This window comes from Sander vitreus, chromosome 11 (genome assembly GCF_031162955.1).
Source record: "Sander vitreus isolate 19-12246 chromosome 11, sanVit1, whole genome shotgun sequence".
NCBI classification, from domain to species: domain Eukaryota; kingdom Metazoa; phylum Chordata; class Actinopteri; order Perciformes; family Percidae; genus Sander; species Sander vitreus.
Window position 1 is genome coordinate 3,908,891 of NC_135865.1, and position 5,962 is coordinate 3,914,852.

A 5,962-nucleotide genomic window follows, 5' to 3' on the forward strand; every position below is an offset into this window, starting at 1 on the left:
ACGACAGTTTGGTGGGTAAAATAGGACATACATAGAACCTCAAAATCCCATTGACATCTCTTTCCTCTGCAAATCTCACAATTTGAAACTGCTGCTGAAAACGGATGATTCTCAACAAAGCTAAAAGTTGACGTCAACTCGGTGGCTCTAGTTTATCCCTTTGTCACGCCCCAAAATGTACATAGGCCACTGATCTGAGATCAGCTAGTCTTCTGAATCTAGGTTGCGCAGATTTCCAAAATGTTATACATTGTTCGTCTGCTATTTCATTACTAAATTCACTTCTGAGACTTTTTTAAAGCAAGAAATCAACTATGTAGAGCTCAAATATGGGCCGTTTTCCGAAAATTGATGGCGACGCGGTGTGCACAGAGAGGAGGGTGTGTGTGTGTGTGTGTGTGTGTGTGTGGTGGCGATGGGGGCCATGGAGACGCGGTGTGCACAGAGCGGAGGGTGTGTGTGTGTGTGTGTGTGTGTGTGTGTGTGTGTGTGTGTGTGTGTGTGTGTGAACCAACCAATCAGCGCGCAGCTCATCTAAATATTCATGAGCATACCATATAAGGTAGAAAACCTGTCATTTCATTCAGGACTATTTCACAGGGTTGCATTAGGGCCTATAGAACAGCACCTGGGCCATTTTCAGCCCAACCAACGTTACATACCCTATTAGGAGACCTTAAGGAACAGTGTGAAATACCCTATATAATCATTCTATCACCCCTTTAACAATGACAAAGCATAACTTGCCCCCTCCTTTGCTGCAGTTCATAAGTTTGCCCTCATCTGGGTTCGTTTTGACATCCTCTGACTCTTTATGCAGCAGTGTGCCCGGAGGTGTGATAAAGGCATACACAGTATAAATGAGTTTGTGGTCTGAAAAGAACAGGTTGATACTGCATGGTGTCGGGCTCAGCGCTGAGGATGACAGTCGTGAAGGTTTCAGCCCTGTATGAAATATTAGTCCACGCTGTACAGCACTGAAGAGACTAATCCATCTTTTGAATTTGTGAAAGAGTATCCAACCGTCCCCCCCCCCTCCCTCCCCCAGGGTTGAACACAGTGTTATTAGTTTTTGAAAAGTGCCTCACTTCACACAGCCTTATCGTCGAGCCTTTTGTGCTGTGCTGAACCCGAGAGCTCTCTGTTTACCTCTGACTTATGAGGCATTTCACTGCCTGCAATATTTTCCTCAGGCGCATGTTATTTTAAGTCTTGGTTTATAATGTTTTCATGAAAAGTAGCCGTTAAGAAGTCCCGCGATGAAACTGTTTATTGCCATTAAGACATCAGGACTATCAAACCTGTGTCATGTTAACAGAAAACTTTTGTCCAATCAGGAAACTATGGATGATTTGTCTGAAAGGTCCTTGCACGCACGTCATGCAGTTAAGATGTATTGCCTCATGGACAAAATTGTCTCATACTTTGTCTCTCTGTCACAGTCAAGGCTCTTCTCATTTCTTTTTTTTTTTGTCTCCTCATCTCCTCTCTCCTGCCTGAGACCCAGAAATCCATCTCAGCGTGTCATCTAGAAGGACGTCACAATTCCTAAAATGCTCTTCAAGGAGAGAGGAGCGAGGAGAGAGGCTTGCGGGAGGAGCTGCGACCGAGGATGCACAGGTGTATCTCTATCTAAGTCTTTTTGGAGCCTGTGATGTTTAAAAGAGGCGACATAAAAGACACAAAGCTGGAATATACAGACCATGGCAGCTGTGCAACAAGTCCGCCAAACCATAAGACGATATAGGTCATTTGTTCCTACCCTCCAATACGGCCCACAGGAGCGTTTCATAAATCAGAGCCCATAGCGGTGTCAGGAAACCTGACCTCATATCTACATAAACACAGAATGTAGCGGTTGTGGTTTTAAACATGTCATTAACGTTGTTAAACTGTTGCAGTTTGGTTAGGTTTAGGCCAACACGTCCTCACTCTCATCGCGTAAAATATGGACGCTTGGTCAGGTGTCTTTGGCAGTGTTATTGACGCTAAAAGTCTCCTTTAGCGTCATATTTAAACGTGCTTTATCTAAACGCGCTTGGTTGGGACTATTGGCGTCACTTTTGACGCAGTTAGGTTCAGGAAACGCGGGAAGAACAGGACGGTTGGGTTGAGGAAAAGAAGAACGGCACAGTTGGGATTAGGAAAAGAAGAACGAGACAGTTGGGTTTAGGAAAAGACAAACGGGACGGTTGGGTTGAGGAATAGAAGAACTGGACAGTTGGGTTTAGGAAACGTGACACGCAGGACACAATCCCCGGTCTCCTGGGTGAAAGTCCTGTGTTGTTTGACCCAACCACCCTCCCTATGCGGATTATTGGGCTTTCATACTACTCGCTACCGTAGTCGCTCCTAGTGCTACGTCATCTTAAAACTCTGTGTAGCTGCTGCTCTCCCTGGTGCGTTCTACAAATACACTGAAGGGTGCTTTTTGCATCACTTTTGAGACTGACAGCCACTGCCCAAACATCCGTATTTTACGAGTTCGGAGTGAGAACGGGTTGGTTTAGGTACAAAAACTACTTAGTAAGTTTAGAAAAAGATCGTGGTTTGGGTTCACCTTACTTCACTTCTGGTCACGCACGTGACGCAGAACTGTATGTCTAAAACTAACATGACTACTGTTAGCAATGCTGCGATGACGCACATTGAGCTCAGGCTCCTTCACGGGAGGGGTAGAGTAGGCGCAGTGGGGCAAGGAGGCATCTCATTGGTTCTTTCCAAGCAGACCGTGAAGCAGTGATTGGTGGGCGTATTTTTTACAGGATTCCAGCAGCAGCTGCAGATAACAGATCTTTTTTGCTCCTCAAGCCCATAAGTTATTTATTTCTGTCGGGGTGTAAAGACCATTTCAAACAATATATTAAAGGTCCCATGGCATGACAATTTCACTTTATGAGGTTTTTTAACATTAATATGAGTTCCCCTAACCTGCCTATGGTCCCCTAGTGGCTAGAAATGGTGATAGGTGTAAACCGAGCCCTGGGTATCCTGCTCTGCCTTTGAGAAAATGAAAGCTCAGATGGGCCAATCTGGAATCTTCCCTTTATGACGTCATAAGGGGAAAGGTTACCTCCCCTTTCTCTGCTTTGCCCGCCCAGAGAATTTGGCCTACCCATGAGCGAGAGACATCATGGCTTTCAAACGAGCAAAGTCAAGGCCACACCCCCACTCTCCACCTTGCCCCCCCCCCCACCCCCCTCTCTCCTCCTCAGTAGCTACAGACACAGAAATGGCACATATTAAGGAAAGCTCATTGTGGGACTGGCTCTAGTGGCTGTAATTCTGCACCAAGGAAAGAGACTATATATATAAAAGAGACTTCATATACAGTATTTGGGGACCACTGAGGCCTATATAAAAGAGACTTCATATACAGTATTTGGGGACCACTGAGGCCTATATAAAAGAGACTTCATATACAGTATTTGGGGACCACTGAGGCCTATATAAAAGAGACTTCATATACAGTATTAGGGGACCACTGAGGCCTATATAAAAGAGACTTCATATACAGTATTTGGGGATCACTAAGGCCTATATGAAAGATACTTTAGATACAGTATTAGGGGACCACTGCGGCCTATATAAAAGAGACTTCAGATACAGTATTAGGGGACCACTAAGGTGTATATAAAAGAGACTTCAGATACAGTATTAGGGGACCACTGAGGCCTATATAAAAGAGACTTCAGATACAGTATTAGGGGACACTAAGGCCTATATAAAAGAGACTTCAGATACAGTATTAGGGGACCACTGAGGCCTATATAAAAGAGACTTCAGATACAGTATTAGGGGACACTAAGGCCTATATAAAAGAGACTTCAGATACAGTATTAGGGGACCACTAAGGTCTATATAAAAGAGACTTCAGATACAGTATTAGGGGACCACTAAGGTCTATATAAAAGCATCCAAAGAGCATCATGTCATGGGACCTTTAAAAAGTGTTTAAGTTGGATACGGTTAATAAAAAGGCGAACTTTAATTGCAGGTCAGTGACAGGATGTAACCAAGAGTCTCCTGCTTTAAAATCTAACATGCCCATCCACCACCTATTCCTCCACACGCTGACTTCCCGCCCTGCTACATGAACAGCACACTACTTCCTGCTTTGGCGCTGAATCTAAATCAGTGAGGGGCAGACTCATCTAATATGGAGGGAATTCTAAAGGATACTGAGCTGGATTTAAAGGATGAGGTTGGTAATATTATATAGTTTTCTTATTGTCAACAAATCCCATAAAGAAGCCCAAACCAACAATGAATGTGTCCTGGGGATTGGTTGAAGTAAAACATAAACCCACAGCAGCCTTATCCTTTAGGGTTGTTTTGGTGTGCTGCTTGATTGGGTTTATCAGGTCAGTTATAATGTGTGTGGTGGTCCTATAGATTTATACTGTATGTCACATAAACATACACCATCATTGTTTTGATCTTCACTTCATGTCATAATATCATCATTCATTAATATTGTAATGGTTTGAAGTCTACACCCTGTGTTGTTACCTAAACTGTGGGAGCATCTCTAACAGAGTCGGAGCCAGACATAAAGATTGGGGGCTCAGCCCAAACCTAGGGGGGGGTCAGGGGGGCGTGCTCCATTCAACAACTATATGAACTATTTGCTCAAGCCATTTGAGATAATAAAATGCCTAATAATGTGTACATCATTTGGGGAAAACATGATAGTTGCCAAGGAAAATAATCATCCTGTAGAGCTGACATCCTGTTTGGTATCTAACTGTTCTCCAACTGTCTTCATCATCATGAACCCAGAACCCAACAAATTCATGTTTCTATTTTTAAGTTGCATGACGGAGATAGGGTGAGAATTACTAATCTTGAAACCTTTATTTATAGTAGAGTTCACAGAATGAATGGCGATATTTCCCCAGTAACAACTTTTGCTCCATTGATTTGCCGGTCCAGTCAGAGAGACTGAGGGGAAATGACACAAAGTTGGGGGCTGGAGATAAAGCTGAAGCATGGTAATGATGTGATTTCATTACTAAAACTCTGATTGGGGACTTTGGAGGTGAAAGCACTGAATCTGTCTTGTCAGTTTATGGTCTAATTTCTGTAAAATGATGAGCTATAAATAAAGCAAATAAAAAAAGCTGGAGTTATTTGGCTGTATAAGACAGATTTAGGTCAGTCAGAGGAGCACAACTGAATACCAGTTAGCCTCTTTATGACTCTTTGTGAAACTTTATTGATCCCGATGTTGAAATCAGTGCGTTGCAGCAGCAGCAAATCTAATGGGATGCAACATGACATAATATAAACTGCCCATAGTAATAATAACATAATACTATAAAGTGCCCATAGTAATAATAACATAATACTATATAGTGCCCATAGTAATAATGTATATAATAATAATATATAATGGTCCTGCTCTCTGGAACAAGATGCCTGATGACCTGAGGTCCATCACAACTGTGTCCACATTCAAAAGCAAACTCAAAACCTTGTTTTTGTTGATTGTCTTGTTGTGTTTTAGCGTATAATACTGTATTGTTATGTCTATTCACGCTTTGTTTTAAACGTGTATGGTGTTTATTTTTTATTTTTATGTAAAGCACTTGGGGTTTAGTAATGAAAGGTGCTATAGAAATTGCCATCGACATTGACAACAATAACGCACATTGGAGTTTCCGCAGTTTCCGCAGCATCGCTGTCAAAACAGTGACTTTTAGATGACGCGGTACACATACAGTCGTGCACGTGCGCGTGTGCGCGCGGCGGATAAGAGAGGTGAAGCATCGCAGGAGGTGTGAGGCTCACCATGCCAGGCTGCACGCCGCTGTGTGTCTGCGTCTCAGACCCGGCGAACCTCCGCCTCTCATGGTCCTGCTCCCAGGCTGCCAGCCGTCGCTGTGTGCCTGTGCCCCAGCCTCAGACCCGGCTAACCCCCGACTCTCATGGTTCTTCTCCCGGTCTCAGTCAGCGGACC